General features: G+C 41.7%; 1 pseudogene; it reads right to left on the bottom strand.

The window, feature by feature from the left end:
- The window catches only part of LOC116418826, a 60,820-nt pseudogene that overhangs the window by 40,000 nt on the left and 744 nt on the right, over window positions 1–20,076 (bottom strand).

Below are 20,076 nucleotides of genomic sequence, written 5' to 3'. Positions count from 1 at the left end.
TGTGTTGTACACAGTGGTCCCCCAGGCTTCCAGTGATCACACTGGAAGGAGTCCTTCCTAAACCAAGGAGAGGCCACTGCAGTACTGCTGATATAGGAGAAGGCCCCAGGACATCTTAGGGGTAGCATTACAAATGACCCATGTTGCACTGATGCTCTTACACTGTTAAATTAAGCGCAGCATAATGTGATGTAGGGGAGGAAAATTTTACCTCTACCTTCCTTAGGGCTTATCAGCTGAGCTTGAGAATTAAATGACATAATAAGAGAAAATCAACAGGAACAAAGCATACAACTTCATTCAATACAAGTTTACATTGCCCAGGTGCACTCATAAGGAAATGAAGACTCAAAGACACAGAGTTGAACACTTATATACTGAATTGAGCAAACAGTAGTAAAATGTAACAAGACAAAGGGGCTTGGGCTAGGGTAGTTAATTGAGTTGAGGAGTGACTAGGAAGATAAGAATTAGTCTAACAAGTACAGATTTCCCCTGCCTCAACTTCCTACTCTTGATGACAAGAATGATTCTTTCTTTCTGGTATGAGGAAGATATCTTTCACATGACAATTTCATCTCCTGCTTTTAAGAAACAGAAGGAAGGTCAGAGGGATCTTCCAGTACCTCCTGTTTTTTAAGTGCCTTTAACTCAAAATAGTCAATATGCCAGGACAGTATATTTTGGGGGTGGCATGTTTGTACTCTTTAGTGTCAAATTTCAAAACTGTACATCTAGAAATTTATTCCAAGGAAATAATCATGGATGCAATGATTTTGCTGGAAGAATATTCATCTTGGTGTTATTCATCTTAGCAAAATCCTGGAAACACCCAAAATAGGTTAAATATCTTACAGTACATCTATTCACTGGAGCACTATGCAGGCATCAAGAATGCTGTTGTACAGCTGGGCACAGTGGCTCATGCCTGTAATCCCAGCGCTTTGGGAGGCTAAGGCAGGAGGATCGCTTGAGGCCAGGAGTTCAAGACCAGCCTGGGCAATAAAGATTGATCCTATCTCTACAAAAACTAAAACAAAATAAATTACCCAGGCATGGTGGTGCATCCCTGTAGTCCCAGCTACTTGAGAGGCTGAGGCAAGAGGATCACTTGAGACCAGGAGTTAGAGGTTACAGTGAGCTGTGATCACATCAGTGCACTCCAGCCAGAGTGACATAGCAAGATTCTATCTCTTTTAAAAAAGTAAGTATGTCCCGGTGTGGTGGCTCACGCCTGTAATCCCAGCACTTCGGGAGGCCAAGGTGGGTGGATCATTTGAGGTCAGGAGTTCTAGACCAGCCTGGTCAACATGGTGAAACCCCATCTCTAATAAACACACACACACACACACACACAAATTAGCCAGGAGGCACCTATAATCCCAGCTACTCAGAAGGCTGAGGCAGGAGAATCACTTAACCTGGGAGGCCAGAAGTTACAGTGAACCGAGATTGCACCATTGTACTCCAGCCTGGGTGACAAGAGCGAGACTTCATCTCAAAAAAAAAAAAAAAATTGTATATGTTACTTTTACAATTAAAAATTAAACATTCAAGAAAAATACTTTAGAAGAACATTTGATAACATAGAAAAGCATGAACAGTATACCATTAAGTTTTTAAAATCATAAAACTCTGAGCAAATATCACATTTTTATAAAAATGATATAGATATGTGTATGTGTACATAGGTGTATTGTATACATGAGATGCTGGGGGATTAGCATAATATACAAAAAAGAAAACAAAATGGTGATTTCTGCCAGGGTTAAATCTGTGGGCCTTAACCACTTTTGCCTTTCTGGGTCCCTTCCTCCATAAAAAAATGTAGAAAAGTATATTTGATGACTGCATTGGTATAAAGATGAACATAACACAGGCTAGGTTTACTATTATATATTCATTATTATTACATGTACTTTTTTCTTCTCAAGAGAAATTAAAATTAAAACATTTGTGGGCCCTGGGTGCTTCCTGTGCCTATTGGGTAGGTCAGTCCTGATTTCTGAGTGCTAAGATTGCCTGCTTTTTATGTTCTTCTATTTGCCTATCTGCATTTTCTAAATTTTCAATACCTAAGATTTATTCTTTTGCTACAAATGAAAAGCTATTTGAACAAAGAAATTTGTAAGCATAAATAAATGCTCCATTTTATGCAAACGCCAACACACAAAATTGAAAGCAAATGCAATGTCTAGGGTCAATGGCCTCTGGCGACTTTAAGCATCCCTTTGGACACAGTGTGACATCCATGGCACTGCTGGCTAGACTATCAGATGACTTCCTGCTGTAACCAACCAACAAGACGAAACTCCTGGTTTACAGAACAAAGTAGCTCTCTGGCTTTACTAGAAAGAATGGGTCCATACCCTGTCCTTCACATACAAAAATGACATCACCAACCCCCACTGGTGGATATACAGTGGAACCTCAAATGCTTTCCACTCTCTCTGCCCAGTAGGGCTCAGTCTTCAGAGCCACACAAATGAGTAAAACGTAAAAGAATTCCACACTGTCCTAGTACTATATAGATTTATAATAAGTACTATATTATACTTATTATAATAATAAGTATATTATTATAATAATAAGTATATTATTATAATAATAAGTATATTCTTCTGGTATACACTTTCCAACTTTCTTTTTCTTCTTCAAGGTTGTCTTTACTCTTCTCAGCTCTTTGTATTTCTATATGAGTTTCAGAAATTAGGTTGTCAATTTCAAAGATTTTAATAAAATCTGCTAGTACTTAGAAAAAGATTGTATTGAATCTAAAGATTCATTTGGAGAGAACTGACATCTTTGTAACCTTTTTTTTTGAGATGAAGTCTTGCTCTGTTGCCCAGGCTGGAGTGCAATGGCATGATCTTGACTCACTGCAACCTCCACCTCCCAGGTTCAAGCGATTCTCTCACCTCAGCTTCCTGAGTAGCTGGGATTACAGGAATGCACCACCACACTTGGCTGATTTTTGTATTTTTAGTAGAGACAGGGTTTCGCCATGTTGGCCAGGCTGATCTTGAACTCCTGACCTCAGGTGATCTGCCCGCCTCGGTCTCCCAAAGTGCTGGGTTTACAGGTGTGAGCCACCGCGCCCGGACTTCTTTGCAGTCTTAAGTCTTCCAATCCATGAACGTGGTCTAGCCCTCAATTTATTTAGATTTTCATTTATTTCAATAATTATAAACCATTTTCAATGAAGAGGACTTGTACATGTTTTATTAGATTTATTCCTAGATATACGGGGTTTTTAGGCTCTTGTAATTAGCAAACATTAAATATATTAATTGAATGACATAATGTCTAAGGAAAATATAAAATACTTGGCAAAATGCAAAACTTTTTACAAATTTGAGGTATTCTTTCTCACCACCTGCACTAAACACATCATTCTGGAAATCTATACACTTTTTTTAAAAAATGTTTTATTGATACATAATTTTTATACATATTTATGGGGTACATGTGATATTTAGTTACATGCATAGACTGTGTAATGATCAAGTTAGAGTATCTGAGGTGTCCATCACCTCAAGTATTTATCATTTCTATGTGTTGGAAACATTTCAAGTTTTCTCTTCCAGCTATTTTGAAATATACTACAGTATTGTTAACTACAGCCACCCTATTCTGCTATTGAATATTAGAACTTATTTCTTCTACTTAACTATGTGTTTGTACCCATTAACCAACTTCTGTTTATCTCCCTGTACCACCTTCCACCACATACACACCTCCTAGACTCTGGGATCTATCATTTTTCTCTCTACCTCTACAAAAGTAACTTTTTTTTTAGTCCCACATGTGAGTGACAACATGCAATATTTGTCTTTCTGTGCCTGGCTTATTTCACTTAATATTATGATCTCCAGCTCCATCCATGTTGCTGCAATGACATGATTTCATTCTTCTTATGGCTAAATAGTATTCCATTTTCTTTATCCATTTGTCCAGTGATAGACACAGGTTGATTCCATATCTTTGCTATTGTGAACAGTGCTGAAATAAACATGGGAATATGGCTCTCCCTCTGATATGCTGATTTCTTTTCCTTCGGATAGATACCCAGTAGTGAGATTGCTGGATTGTGTGGTTGTTCTATTTTTAGTTTTTTGAGTCATGTCCATACTCTTTTCCAAAGTGGCTATACTAATTTACATTCCCACCAACAGTGTATGACAGTTCCCTTTTCTCTGCATTCTCATCAGCATGTTATTTTTTGTCTGTATTATAACTTAAGCCATTCTAACTGGGGTAAAATCATATCTCATTGTGTGCACATCTCATTGATGTGCATTTCTCTGATGGTTGGTGATGTTGAGCATTTTTTCTTACACTTGTTAGCCATTTGTGTGTTTTCTTTTAAAAAATGTCTATTTATGCCCTTTGCCCACCTTTTTTAGCAGTGATATTTTGATTTTTACTGTTGAGTTTTTTTAATTCCTTGTATATTCTGGATATTATTTCCTTGTTAAATGAATAGTTTCCAAATATTTTCTCCCATTCAGCAGGTTGTCTCTTCACTCGGTTTTATTTCCTTTGCTGTGCAGAAGATTTTTAGTTTAAAACAGTCCCATTTGTCTGTTTTTTGATTTGTTGTCTGTGCTTTTGAGGCCTTAGCCATAAAATCTTTGCCTAGACCAATGTCCTGAAGTGTTTCCCCTATATTTTCTTTTAGTGGTTTTAGAGTTTTGGGTCTACAATTTAAATCTTTACTTATCTTGAGTTAGTTCTTGTATATGGTAATAGTTAGGGATCAAGTTTTATTTTTTTGCATATGAATATCCAATTTTCCCAGGACCATTTATTGAAAAGGGTGTCCTTTACCCAATGTATATTCTTGGCACTTTTGCTGAAAATCAGTTGGCTATAAATATGTGAATTTATTTCTGGGTTCTCTATTCTGTTCCTTCAGTCTATGTGTCTGTTTTTATACCAGTACCATGCTGTTTTGGTTACTACAGACTTGTAATATATTTTGAGGTCAGATAATGTAATACCTCCAGCTTTGTACTTTTTGCTCAGAATCACTTTGGCTATTTTAGCTCTTTTTTGGTTCCATACAAATTTTAGTTGCTTTTTCAATTTCTGTGAACAATAGCATTGGTATTTTGACAGAGATTGCTTTGAATCTGTAGATTGCTTTGGGCAGTATGATCATTTCAATAATATTTGTTCTTCTGATCCATCAGCATGGGATGTCTTTCCATTTCTTTATGTCCTCATCAATTTCTTTCATCAATGTTTTATGGTTTTTCTTAGCGAGGTCTTTCCCTGCCTTGGTTAAATTTATTCCTAGGTATTTTACTTTTTTGTAGCTATTATAAATGATATTTCCTTCTTGGTTTCTTTCTCAGCTGGTTCATTATTGGTATATAAAAATGCTACTGATTTTTTATGTCAATATTGCATCTTGTGACTTTACTGAATTTATCAGCTCTAAGAGTTTTTTAGTGGAGTCTTTAGGTTTTTCTAGAATAAGATTATATCTGCAAGGAGGGACAATTTGACTTCCTATTTTCCAATTTGGAAACTTTTATTTCTTTCTCTTGCTTGATTGATCTGACTAGGACTTTCAGTACTATATTGAATAAGAGTGGTAAAAATGGGCATCCTTGTCTTATTACAGTTCTTAGAAGAAAGGCTTTCAGCTTTTCTAGATTCAGTATGATGTTAGCTATGGGTTTGTCATATATGGCCTTTATTACATTTAGGTATGTTTCTTCTATGCCTAATTTGTTTAGAGTTTTTATCATAAAGAATTTTATCACATGCTTTTTCTGCATCTACTGAGATGCTTATATGGCTTTGTCCTTCATTTTGTTGATATGATGTATCATGTTTATTCATTTGGGTATGTTGAACCATCCTTGCATCCTTAGGATAAATCCCATTTGGTCATAGTGTATTATCTTTTTGATATGCTGTTAGATTCGATTTGCTGGTATTTTGTAGAGTATTTTTACATCTACATTCATTAGGAACATTAGCCTATAGATTTCTTTTTTTGTTGTGTCTTTATCTGGTATTGGTATCAGGTTAACGCTGGCCTCATAGAATAAGTTAAGGAGAATCCCCTCTTCTTCAATTTTTAGTTGCTCTTAGTTCTTTGAAAGTTTGGTGGAATTTGACAGTGAAGCCATCCAGTTCTGGATAGGAGATTTTTATTACTGATTCAATCTCATTACTCATTATTGGTCTGTTTGGGTTTTCTGTATCTTCCTTATTCAATCTTAGTATGTTGTATGTATATAGGAATTTATCCATTTCCTCTAGGTTTTTCAGTTTTTAGTTTACAGTTGTTCATAGTACCCTCTGATAAGTTTTTGTGTCCTTGTTGTATCAGTTGTAACGTTCCCTTGTTCATTTCTGACTTTGTTTATTTGGGCCTTCTCCCTTCTTTCCTTGGTTAGCCTAGCTAGCACTTTATCAATTTTGTCTGTCTTTTTGAAAATCAAATTTCATTTCATTGATTTTTGTATTGTTTTTTGGTCTCTATTTGTGTTCTAATATTCATTATTTATATTCTTATACTAATTTGGGGTTTGTATTGTTCTTGATATTCCAGTTATTTGAGGTGCATTGTTACATTGTTAATTTTCAATCTACTTTTTTGATTTAGCCTTTTATTGCTACAAACTTCCCTCTTTGCCTGCTTTTACTATATTTCATAGGTTTTTGTGTGTTATGTTTTTATTTTCATTTGTTTCAAGATTTTAAAAAATTTCCTCCTTAATTTCTTCCTTGACTCAGTGGCCACTCAAGAGCATGTTGTTTAATTTCCATGTGTTTGTACAGTTTCCAAAGTTCCTCTTGTTATTGATTTGTGGTTGTATTCCACTGTGGTCTGAGAAGATACTTTGTATAACTTTGATTTCTAAAAATTTGTTGAGACTTGTTTTCTGTTCTAACATATGTCCATCCTAGAGAATGTTCCATATGCTGATGAGAAGAATGTATTCTATAGTTGTTGGATGAAATGTTCTGTGTCGGTTAGGCTTATTTGGTCTAAAGTGCAATTTAAATTCAACAATATCTTTGTTAATTTTCTGTCCTAGATGATCCATCTAATGCTGAGAGTGGCTGAGAGTGAGGTATTGAAGTCTCCAACTATCATTGAAGTAGAGTCTATCACTCCTTTTAGATTTTTAAATATTTGCTTTATATATCTGGGTGCTCCAGTGTTGGGTGCATATATTTTAAGAATTGTTATAACCTCCTGCTGAATTGATACCTTTATCATCCTACAATGGTCTTCTTTGTCTCTTTTTACTGTTTTTCACTTAAATATATTTTATCTCATAGAATTATAACTACTACTACTCCTCACTTTTGGTTTCCATTTCCACAGAATATTTTTCTCCATTCCTTTACTTTCAATCTATATGTGTATTTACAGGTGAGATGTGTTTCTTGTAAGCAGCATATAGTTGGGTCATGTTTTTTATCCATTTGGCCAGTTTATATCTTTTAAGTAGAAAGTTTGATCCATTTACTTTCAAGATTATTCTTGATATGTGAGGGCTCATTCTTGTCACTTTTTTTTTTTAATTTTTCTTTTTTTTTGAGACGGAGTCTCACTCTGTCGCCCAGGCTGGAGTACAGTGGTGCCATCCTGGCTTACTGCAACCACTGCCTCCCGGATTCAAGCGAATCTCCTGCCTCAGCCTCCCGAGTAGCTGGGACTACAGACACATGCCACCCACCACATCTGGCTAATTTTTGTATTTTTAGTAGAGACAGGGTTTCATCACATTGGTCAGGCTGGTCATGAACTCCTGACCTCATGATCCACCTGCCTCACCCTTTCAAAGTGCTGGGATTACAGGCGTGAGCCACCACGCCCAGCCCTTGTCACTTATTAATTGATTTCTGGTAGTGTTGTATATCCTTTGTGCCTTTTTTTCTCTCTCGTTTATTATTGTGGTTCAGTAGTTTTCTGTAGTAGTAATATTTTAGTCATTTTTCTCCTTCATTGGTATGCTTGCTCTACCAGTAGGTTTCATACTTTCATGTGTCTTAATCATGATGATACTTATCATTTCACTTCCAGGTGTAGGACTCCCTCAAGCATTTCATTTTTTGTAGGGTCAATCTAGTGATGAGTAATTCCCTCAGATTTTGCTTGTCTGGGAAAGACTTTATTTCTCCTTGGTTCATGAAGGATAACTTTGCTGGGTATAGTATCGTTCATTCAAATTTTTTCTTTCTTTTATGAACTTTCGATATATTATCCTATTCTCTGTTGGCGTATCAGGTTTCTTCTAAGAAATTTGTTGTTAGTCTGATGAGGTTTCTCTTATAAGTGACTAGAAAGCTTTCCTCTTGCTGGTTTTAGAACTCTCTCCTTGTCTTTGAGTTCTGACAGGTTGATTGTAAGGTGCCATAGAGAAGAACTTGTTGCATTTTATCTCTTTGGGGATGTCTGAGTTTCCTGTATCTCGATATCTAAGTATCTTGCTATACTTCAGAAGTTTTCAGGTATTGTTTTGTTAAATAGGTTTTCTATCCCTTTCATTTTCTCTTTACGTTCTGGGACACTGAATATTTAAATATTTGATCACTTTATGGTGTCCCATATGTCATGCATGCTTTGTTCATTCTTTTTAATTTTTTTTTAAATTTTTGTCTGGCTTATTACAAAAGACCTATCTTCAGGTTCTGAAATTCTTTCTTCTGCTTAAGCTAATGGATTGTTGAAGGTTTCTAATGTATTTTGTATTTTATTTAATGAATTCTTTAGTTCCAGAATTTCTGTTTGGCTCTTTTTTTGAGGTTTCTTTGGAAAATTTCTCATTCATATCCTGAATTGGTTTTCTGATTTCTTTGAATGCTTTTCAGAATTATCTTTTATTTCACTCAGCTTCTTTACTATCATTAGTTTGAATTCTTTTTCCAGAATTTCATAAATTTATTTTTTTTTTCTTCTTTGAGACAGAGTCTTGCTCTATTACCCAGGCTGCAGTGCAGTGGCATGATCTTGGCTAACAGAAACCTCTGCCTCTCAGGCTCCAGCAATATTCCTGTCTCAGCCTTTCAAGTAACTGGGACAACAGGTGTGCACCACCACACTCTGCTAATTTTTTTGTAGAGACAAGGCTTCACCATGTTGCCCAGGCTAGTCTCGAACTCTTGAGCTCAAGCAATCTGCCCACCTCAACCTCCCAAAGTGCTGGCATCTTAGGCATGAGCCATGGCCCCCGGCCTAGGATTTCATAAATTTCTTTTTGACTGGAATTCGTTACTGGAGAACTATTGTATTCCTTTAAAGGTGTCATATTTCCTTACTTTTTTAATGTAGCTCAGGTCCTTAAGTTGATATCTGCACATCTGGTGTAACAATCACTTTTTCAAATTTTTTGAATTTGTTTTTGTAGGGAAGGTCTTTTTCCTGAAGATGTGTTCCTTGGGTAGGACATTTTGGCTTTGATTCTGGATACATGCAGCAGTATATTCACCATGATTTATTTTTCTTTTGGCTATTAACAGCATCAGTGGTGTCTATGATTTCCTCAGTCACTTATGGTTCAGTTGTTAGTGGAGGCTATGGTGAAGTTTGCTGGAAATGGAGTCCCCAGATGGGCCTCTCCTTGGGCCCCAGTGGTAACAATGGTGGGCCACGCATGCCTATCCTTAGGCGTATGCTGCCACTGCTGTAAATGGATCCAGGTAGGCCAATTCTTGGGCCTCCAGGTGATTTGCTCAGATGCCAGTAGCAGCAGCAGTGGGCCAGGTGGGACAGTGTGTCCTTTTATCTGGTCACTGCGCATGATGTGGATGATGGCGTAGCACTGACATGACAAACCTCTGGCCTCTAAGCAGTCTGTGCTGGTCTTGGCAGTGGCTGTGATGGGCAGGCCAGTCCTCAGGCCTGCAGCAGTCTACACACTCTTGCGGGGCATCTAGAGGTTGCAGTAAGCCAAGATCACATCACTGCACTCTAGCCTGGGCAACAAAGCAAGACTCCATCTCAAAAAAAAAAAAAAGAAAGAAAAAAGAAAAGAAAAATCTCCGTCTGACTTTTACCCAACAGCCACTAGATGGCCTCACGGGAAAAAAAAAAAAAAAATGTCAAAAACCACATGATTCAATCAAAACCCATAGACTTGATACAAAGACTTATTCAATCTATGAACGTCTGTTTTTGTTTTTGTTTTGAGATGGAGTTTTGCTCTTGTCACCCAGGCTGGAGTGCAATGGCGCCATCTTGGCTCACTGCAACCTCCACCACCCAGGTTCAAGGGATTCTCCTGCCTCAGCCTCCCGAGTAGCTGGGATTACAAGCACGCGCCACCATACCTGGCTAATTTTTGTATTTTTAGTAGGAGACGGGGTTTCACCATGTTGGCCAGGCTGGTCTCAAACTCCTGACCTCAAGTGATCTGCCTGCCTCAGCCTCTCAAAGTGCTGGGATTACAAGCGTGAGCCACTGCACCCGGCCAGAAACTGCCACTGAAAATTCTCCCACCACTTGACCAGCCCTCATGTGGGCTAAGACCCTACTGAGGTTCTCTGCCTCCCTCCTGTCTTCACAGGAATCCCCAACTGCAGAACAGATGAAGGCGAGACCTGGCTTCTTCTCGGGAATGGTTGCTGGCAATGAGACGTTCTCACTTTCAGCTGCCTCTGAGTTTGAATGGTGACTCACACCCCCTGTCTGAGCCCAGCCTCATTTTCACCCTCCTCTACCTGCCAAGCCCTGCCTGTCCCAGACACCACCAGGTTCTCATTTCCTTCCTCTTTCCACCAGTCTGAAGAAGAAAATGGCCAAGAATGAAGTCCTCAGGACATTAAGATAATGTACAAAACACAAAAAGGAGAAAGATTTTGCTGTTATTCACCCCCAACATCATTCCATTAAGTTTCTTGGATCTCTTCTTCATCCATGTAGCAATAACCCTGGGGGTAGGAACCAGCAATCCAAGTCCTCCAAATGATTTAGCAGTTCTCCAAGGATTATCTGACTCCATAAGGATCGACATTTATGGTTGTCTTTCTATTGACTAGGCTATTTTATAACCCTATAAAGACAGAAGTTTAGTTGTAGAAAAACTGACAATAATACAAATTATTCTTATCCATAGATATACAAATGAATTTTGTCTAGTAGAGATACATGGAGTTTTAGAAAAGATAACCCCACTTCAATTTATAGTATATGAACTAGTTTTTTGTCCATTGGCAAATTCAGCATTACTGGTCATATACATCTCTTTAAATTTACTCTTTTTTCTTTTTTTTTTTTTTTTTTTTTTTGAGATGGAGTCTCACTCTGTTGCCCAGGCTGGAGTGCAGTGGTGCAATCTCGGCTCACTGCAAGCTCTGCCTCCTGGGTTCACGCCATTCTCCTGCCTCAGCCTCCTGAGTAGTTGGGACTACAGGTGACCGCCATTACACCTGGCTAATTTTTTGTATTTTTAGTAGATACGGGGTTTCACTGTGTTAGCCAGGACGGTCTTGATCTCCTGACCTCATGATCCACCCACCTCGGCCTCCCAAAGTGCTGGGATTACAGGCATCAGCCACCGCGCCCGGCCTAAATTTACTCTTAACTGGATTTAACCATTTTCTGGCTCCCTCACTAATTAAGGAGTTAAATAAATAAAATCTTCAACACAAGTTCATTTTATACTTGTATGACAGCCATAATTTTACTTCTTTGAAAATTATACTTTAACATAGCGATTCTCAGAGTGAAGTCCCAGACAGGCTGCAGCATCACCCGGGAGCTTGTTTGAAATGCAAGTTCTCGGTCGGGCACAGTGGCTCATGCCTGTAATCCCAGTACTTTGGGAGGCCGAGGCGGGCGAATAATGAGGTCAGGAGTTCGAGACCAGCCTGACCAACATAGTAAAACCCCATCTCTACTAAAAATACAAAAATCAGCTGGGTGTTGTGGCGCGTGCCTGTAATCCCAGCCACCCGGGAGGCTGAGGCAGGAGAATGGCTTGAATCCAGGAGTCGGAGGCTGCAGTGAGCTGAGATGGTGCCACTGTATTCCAGCCTGGGTGACAAGAGTGAGACTCTGTCTCAAAAAAAAAAAAAGAAAGAAAGAAAGAAAGAAAAAGAAAAGAAAAAGAAATGCAAGTTATCAGACCTCGCTCAAATCTGCTGAGTAGGAAACTCTTGGGGCGGGGCCCAGCCATCTGTGCTGTAAGGAGCCCCCCCAGGTTCTTCTGAGGCACACTCAGGTTTGAGAAGCCCTGCTTTATCCAACCCATAAACACTAACAAGATGCTACTTTAGTCCCGACTCAAGAAAACCTGGAACCTGACCATCTTTGTTGTCCCTAACCCAGCCTGCCTGTGATGGATATTCACGGGCCACTCTTGTCTCTCATCTCCAGGGACTATCGCAGTGGTCCCATCACTTGTTCCCTGTCTTTCCCCACAGCAGTAAGGGCGTGAGCAAGAGTGTTCTGTGCTGGATAAAACAGGATTGTCAAGGTTTCCTTCAGAGGGTTCACCTAGGGCCTGTTTGCACCTGCAGGTCTGACCCTGTGGAGCTAAACTGCCCACAAGCTTCATAACTAATGTTCCCAAAGCAGGGAGCATCTGGCCATGACCCCATAGAGAAGGGATGAGGACAGAGGTAAAAACAATCTCAAGACCCAGCCTCAGATGTTACGTTTCTTCTCTCCTCCTGCAGTAATAGAGCATTATTTCACTGCTGGCAGATGCAGAATCACAAGCTCATTGTGCACTGGGCTGGAGCACATATGCCACCCATTTGTCTTGCAGTCTGGCTGGGCGCTCTGCCCTGTTCATGGGAAGCCTTCCCTGATTGCTGAATGCCAAGCAGGCTGGATAATCACCCCTCAACAGGGAGAGGATCCACCAGAAACACTGTCTTCCCTTTCCCAGCACAACTGATGGGTAGGAAGGGCACTCTTGTCCCCCTTCACCCCACCCCCACCAAGCCAGCTGGAGCTGCCTGCTGCCTGTGTTCTCCTGGGAGCATCTCACAGGGGTACATAGAGCCCCGTGGGCAGCACCATGGGGAAAGGGCATTCTTGGGAGGTAGCAGAGCACAGTGGTGAAGAGAGGAAGCTCAGCAAGGTTTGGATTCAAGTCCTGCTTCCTCCCCCACTTAGCAAGGTTGTGAATTGAGTGCGTTTCTTCCCTCTCCTAACCTTCATTTCCTCCAGAATGGGGATGATAAGGACACCTTTCTCTAGGGGTGCTATGCAAAGCCCTTAACACAGAGTCAACCCCCAAGTGAGTGTCTGCAGTTGGTGGTAGCTGTTGATGATAAAATAGATACCCTAAAAAGCGCCCTGGAAGGAGAGTAGATGAAGGACAGAAAATAGGCATTAAACACAAGCTGAACACAAAGGCCACAAAGGAGCTGGGTACTGAGGAAACTTGCAGTGGATGAGAAGCCCCCAGCCTGCATTGCAGCCCACTGGCAACCGTACGTAGCTGTAATTTGCTTTGTAAGTTGATGCACTCAACCACAGGACAAATGGGAAGACCAAATTGGAAAATCTAAGTGGACACACTTTGTCAAATGGAAAAACACTAGACAAATGCGTGTTTTCTTCCCTTTTTTGTTTGCCAAAATCCTTGTTTACAAAATCTTTATAAGCCTAGGTTGAAGATCCTTTCTTACCTAAAACCAGTGGTTCCCAACTGGGAGTGAGTGTCACAATGGGAAAGATTGCCACTGGCATCTAGTGGGCACAGGGCCTGGATGCCACTAGCCGTCCTATAGTGCATGGGACAGGCCCCACAGCAAAGAAGCCTGCAGCTTTAAATATCAACAGTGCTTAAAGCCAAACACAGTTGCCTAGATTAGAACAAATCACTCACTCCGTGCTCCTCAAACACCTTGCTGAAGCCTGGGTTGGAGCCGTGGCCTGAGTCTGCCAGGTCTTGTGGTTAGTTGGTGGCCCCCTGGTACCACAGAAGGGACACAGCTTCTGAACATGCTCAGCCACTCATTGGCCATGACAGAGGAACAGTTGTTTAGCTTCTCTCAGGCCATTTCCTCATCTACAAAATGGAAAATAGAATCCCCATTTGCAGGATTATGGTAAGAATTACATAAAATACTGTATGTAGAGACCCTGGCACACGGTAAGGGTTCAAAAAGTTATTGGGATGTGTCATCTTCGACACAACCTCAGGCGGCCATAGCAATGTCTTACATGTCTGCAACTCCTGCAGCAACTTAGGCTACACCATGCATATAGTATAGGCACTCAGAAACTGTTGTCGAATTAAAGTGAAGTCTCCCCTGAGAACCAAGCCTCAAGAAATAAACCCAACCCACCTCATGGACCTATAGACTTCCATCTTGTAAATGGTTTTGATCTAGTCTTCAGGATGCACCTGCATCTCAGAACTCCCTCTGTTTCTCCCTGTCTCCAAACCTGGGTCCTGTCCATTGAACAGGGAGGCTGAGATCAGACTTTGATTCTTTCGGGGACACCCAGAACCTTGACCACAGTTTGAGAACGACTACCACAGCCTGGCCATTCCCGGCTGACTGACTCAATCACCGATCGCTCCCCTACTCTCCAAACGCCTGCTGCAGTGCACAGAGAAAAACGTTGGGGAAACACCATATTTTCTAACAATGGGAGGGATACAAGTCTGGATGAGTGTGCTTTGCCTGGAAAAGAGAGTGGCCATCACCCAGTCCTTCAGGTTGAAGAACTTTTCTAAATACACACCCCATCCACAACCACCCACTGACACACACAGCTTGGCCACACCCTGAAACACACATGGGAAGACCTACTCTCTCCCTTAATGTGGAAAGATTTTCTTTCTCCCTTTTGCCACTGCAGTGCTTTCAGGGGCTCACCTACTACCAGCTTCTTCCCTGCTAGTGGACACATCAGGGAAGGCAGACTGGGTCAGGAATGAGGACAGCCCTGAGTTCAAGTGTAATCCCACCACCAGCTGGCTGTGTAATCCTAAATCCTGTCACTTCTCTGAGCTTCAGTATTTTATCTGTGACATGAGAGACAAGAAAATCTTGAAGGGTCTTTCGAGCTGTGCTACTCTGTACTCTTTCTACCACCAGTCGTGGCTTTGCTCCCACGTGGACCTGCTGAATGCGATGCAGACAAGCCCTGATCCATTCTAAGATCAGCCCTTGCTGCTTGTCAAGGCCTGGATCTCCTACTACTGTATAAGGTAGCCCCCAGAGAATGGCAGGGGTGAGATCTCTCTGTCAGAGTTCTTTGGCATGGACACAATGAGTCCTGGCCCTTCCGAGGCCCTGGAGGCCAGGCCAGGCTGCCCAGGAAGTATCAGGCAGGGATCGGATTGCAAAGATACATGGCAACACAGACACTCTGCCAGCCCATGGGAATCCAGGCCAAGAATAGATAATGCTTATATCAAGCATGCATCATCATTGCTAGGTGTCTTAGAGCTAACTGCTTCAGGCGCCACATTGTTCTTAGCTGCTTCTTCCAAATCCCTCATTAAAAGGAATCCAGGCATAACCATCAACTAAAAGAACTCAACTCCAAATCTGCTCATCTGTCTTATCCCCAAATCCCCCTTTCCTCCAGGCCCCTGGTACTGTCACTAAGCTCAGGTAACAATTGTCCGGATCATCTCTGGAGCTTCATGAGCACAAAGCTTTCTTTCCTATGTGAAGCCAGAGCAGAATGCTGCCATCTGCCAGCTGCCCTACGCCCTCAGCTGTGAGGTAGTTGCAGAGTGGTGTAGGGGAAAGAACAAGAACGCTTAAGTTATAATCTCAGCTGTGCCACCTTGAACAAATTACAATCCTTAATGGCTTTGAATCTCAGTTTGCCCGCTTGTAAACTGATGTCAGCAATACCTACCCTGCAAGATTGACCTGGGGATTAAATGAAACTCTGCAGGTAAAGCACCTGACCTACACTAGGTGCTCAGTGAAGAGTAGCTATTTGTATAGACTTTCACTCACCTGGCTGAATAATTTAGTTCCAGAAACAAAATGGACAGTTTGAGAAAGAAGTGATTTAAAATGAATCCCAAGCCAGAGGTCCTTTTGGCACTGTATTTGAAGTGAATTGGATTCGGTTTGGATTAGGGAAAAATAGACTTGTTCTCTAAGAATTTAGCAGTCAATTCAGACAGATGCCAAGTCCATGAAGAACTCTCTGATTTTGTCATGCGAACCCCACAGCGGAAGTCAGACCCATGCAGATTCAGGTTTTCAGGTGACCTGAAGCAAATCGTTTCACTGGCCAGACTAGATTTCAGTGGTTCCAAGCCAGCTACCATTCGCATTACCTGGAGAGTTTTTCTAAACTATGGGTACCAAGCCCGACTCCAAACCAGTTTCATCAGGATTTCTGCAGGGTGCAGACTGAGTATCAAGAATTTTAAGAGCTTCTGGGGTGATCCTAATGTAATGTAAGCTCCAATGGACCAGAAGTGCTCCAAGATCCCTCCCAGGTATCCCTGGTGCCTACAACCATGTATGATTCAGAGTAGACAGTATATGTTTATTGAGTAAATGAATGAAGATTCTGACTCACCTTTTTGCTGTTTTCATGTTCATAATTTATGAGGTAAAAGAAGAAAAGAAAAAGAGTTTAATCCCAAGAAAGAATCACAGAGCAGAACTGTCCAATAGAAATTTCTGCAATGGGCCAGGCACGGTGGCTCACGCCTGTAATCCCAGCACTTTGGGAGGCCGAGGCGGGTAAATCACGAGGTCAGGAGTTCAAGACTAGCCTAGCCAATATGGTAAACTTTTGTCTGTACTAAAAACTACAAAAAATTAGCTGGGCGCAGTGGCAAGTACCTGTAATCCCAGCTACTGGGGAGGCTGAGGCAGGAGAATTGCTTGAACCCAAGTGGCAGGGGTTGCAATGAGCCAAGATCATATCACTGCACTGCAGCCTAGGCAACAGGGTGAGCCTCTGTCTCAAAAAAATTAAAAAAAAGAAATTTCTGCAATGATGGACATGTTCTATAATCTGTACTATTCATTACAGTATCCACGAGCCATAATGGCTACTGAGTACTTGAAATATGGCTAGTGTGATTGGAGGAACTGAACTTTTAATTCTATTTAATGTTAATTAAATTTGAATTTAAATAGACACACATGATTTCTGGCTACCATACTGAACAGTGCAGAACATCTACCTTTTATAAACACATCTATACCTGTGTGCCTCCATGCCCCTTTTTTACTAACAGCACCCCATTTACCCTTAGGGCAGTCCTTCTCCCCCAACCACCTGTAGTCTTGGCTAATGAAATTGCCCCATCCTCCTCTAGCCAAGAAGTAGGCCAAGGATCCCAGCTAAGTCAACAGACTCTTCTCTATGGAAATTTCACTCTAGCTTCTGTGTCACAAGAATAGAAAATGAGTCAGAGCAGATTAATATGAGTGTTGATGCGCTAAGACAATGTGCGTTCGTTTGCAGACCATTAGTCCAGAGTGTGACGATAACAAAAGTGATACATGATATGAGTTAGGCATCATTATCATCATCCTTGTCATCATCAAAGTGACTTGTACCCAGCAGCTCGAATGTGCCTGCTCCTGTACTAGGTATGTAATTTGCCTAGCTTCTCTTATGCATCCTGTCTTCATCTGTAAAATGGGAATCATACTCATCCTAACTCTTCCATGGAGAGTTGTGGAGACAGCAAAAGGAATAATTTTCATGAGGGCCGGGCGCGGTGGCTCACGCCTGTAATCCCAGCAATTTGGGAGGCCGAGGCAGGTGGATCACTTGAGGTGAGGAGTTGGAGACCAGCCTGGCCAACATGGTGAAACCCCATCTCTACTAAAAATACAAAAATTAGACAGGCATGGTGGCGGGCACCTGTAATCCCAGTTACTCAGGAGACTGAGGCAGAGAATCACTTGAACCTGGGAGGCAGAGGCTGCAGTGAGAAGAGATCGAGCCACTGCACTCCAGTCTGGGTGACAGGGCGAGACTCTATCTCAAGAAAAAAAAAAAAGAAAGAAAAGAAAAAGAAATAATGGTCATGAAAGCTTTGAGCCAAATAAACAGCTACCCAAGTGTCTGCTGGAGGAATTGTTCCCAAGGCATAGGTGTGGGGAGTCATGGGAGTGTTTGATGAAGGACCCAGGACCTGAGACCAGTTCACAAGCTGTGCCGCACCAGGTAAGTCACTTGTTCTCTCTGGGTTTTTGGCTTAGATAAGACTGGGTTATACACATCTCTTTCCAGTTTCACCATTTTCTAATCTATTTGCAAGCCCCCTTGTCTGACACATATCCTCTTCCACCTCTATGCACACATGCCAGAAAATTCTCTAGCCTAGTCCATGCTGACCTTGTACCCAACTCATTTATTCTTTTCCCAGTTCCCTACCTGACTGAGAAGTTTCTCTGGGTATGCACTCCCACAGCTTCCTGAATAACCCTCTGGCAGAGCACCTTATGGAAATCATGCTTAACTATCTCCTCCACTAGTAGACCATAAGTCCAACTAGGGCAAAGGCCATGTCCCTCTTATTCACCACTGCTTCTCCAGTGCGCAGTACAGAGCCAAACACATAGAAGATGTTCTATGAATACTCACTCTTTGAATGAATACCCTACATCTATTGTATTTGTCATTTCAGAAAACACATGGTATTATCTAATGCTGCGTAACAAGTTAGTCCAAAACTTAGCAGCTTAAAACAAGAATAGTCACTTATCCTTTCTCAATTTCTGTGGGAGAGAAAGTCAGACAGGGCACAGCAGGGCTGGTTGTTCTCTGCTCCATGTCTGGAACCTAAACTCTAAGACTCAAAGGCTGAGGACTGAAAAGATCTGAAGTCTCAGTTCACCACGATCTGGTGATTGGCTCTGGCTGTTGGTTGAGAGCCCAGCAGCAGTTATCAGCCAGAACACACTCATGTGGCCTCACCATGTGGCTTGGGCTTCTTCAAAACATGCTGGCTGGTTTCTTCTGAGAAACCAAGAAGAAGCTGCCTCCTTTTTATGGCCTAGTCTTAAGAGTCATACAGCTTCACTTCCATCACATTCTATTCATTAGAAACCAGTCACCAGGTACATTCCACATTCAGGGGGAAAGGAGTTAGAGCCTACCTTTTGAAAAGAATGGTCAAGAGCATGCAGGCCAATTTTAAAACCAGCACCACTTGGCTAACATAAGAAGCAATGTATACAGTGAAAAACAAGTGTCTGAAGAAGTAAGACTTCTGTTCACATTCTAGCTCTGCCACTTACTAGCTGCGTGAGTTTTGGGAAAATACCCTCTGAGACCTGGTTTATACAATACAGGGTGACAGTTGTTGATCCCTAGTGACTTTTCTATGCTTGGAGTCTTCTTGCTTCAGTGAGTTTAAGAAGATCCAGGCTCAATTAACTTTCTTGGAGTCTTGTGATCCTTCCCATCACTGATAACCCTTGGTTTCTGACCCTGGAGGTAGTAAGAGGTTGCTACAGGAGCACAGGAGGTACCCAGAAAGTTCAGAGACCAGGGACAGCTTTAGGGAACAGATGTGAAACCACTGAGGCCCTGGGGACTCTCTAAGGCCTTTAACCCAGCCCTTGTGTAGTAACCTCAGCTTGTCAAGAAACGCAATGACTCCACAACTAAGGAATCTGAATCTGCCCGCTAAGGCCAAGGAATCTGCATTCTCCCATAAGACTGTGATTCATGCTAACTACAGGTTAGGGAGAGGGAGAGCGTCTTAAAGCACACACTCGGCTGTCTTTTCCTAAAGTTCTTGGCTTAGCCTAGAGATAGTGCCTTCCCCACGGTTTACAACCCTATGGCATGAGGGAGGCGGAGGGTACGTTCAGTGTCCAATGCTCAGGGGCCACGCACCACAGTCGATTGTACTTTCACCTTCCTCTAGGCCAGCCGACTCTCCTCATGCATTGCCTCCCACGCCCACGTCGCAGTCCCACCCTGGTCCGCGGGGTCCGGAGCGTCCAAAGCCCGGTCTAGGCAGACGGTCTAGGGGCGAACTCTGCGCATCCCATTCCCACCAGTGCAGGCAATCGGATAAAACAGGGTGACTTTCATCCTTTTCGTTTCTAGAGGTAGTGACCCTCCTGTCTCAATCCCTAGATGTACTCCTGTAAGAACTGTGCGCGCTGGGAGGGACTCTGCACTCA

Source organism: Piliocolobus tephrosceles, chromosome 6 (assembly GCF_002776525.5).
Source record: "Piliocolobus tephrosceles isolate RC106 chromosome 6, ASM277652v3, whole genome shotgun sequence".
In the NCBI taxonomy this organism is placed as follows: Eukaryota; Metazoa; Chordata; class Mammalia; order Primates; family Cercopithecidae; genus Piliocolobus; species Piliocolobus tephrosceles.
This window is presented reverse-complemented; position numbering and strand designations above follow the sequence as displayed.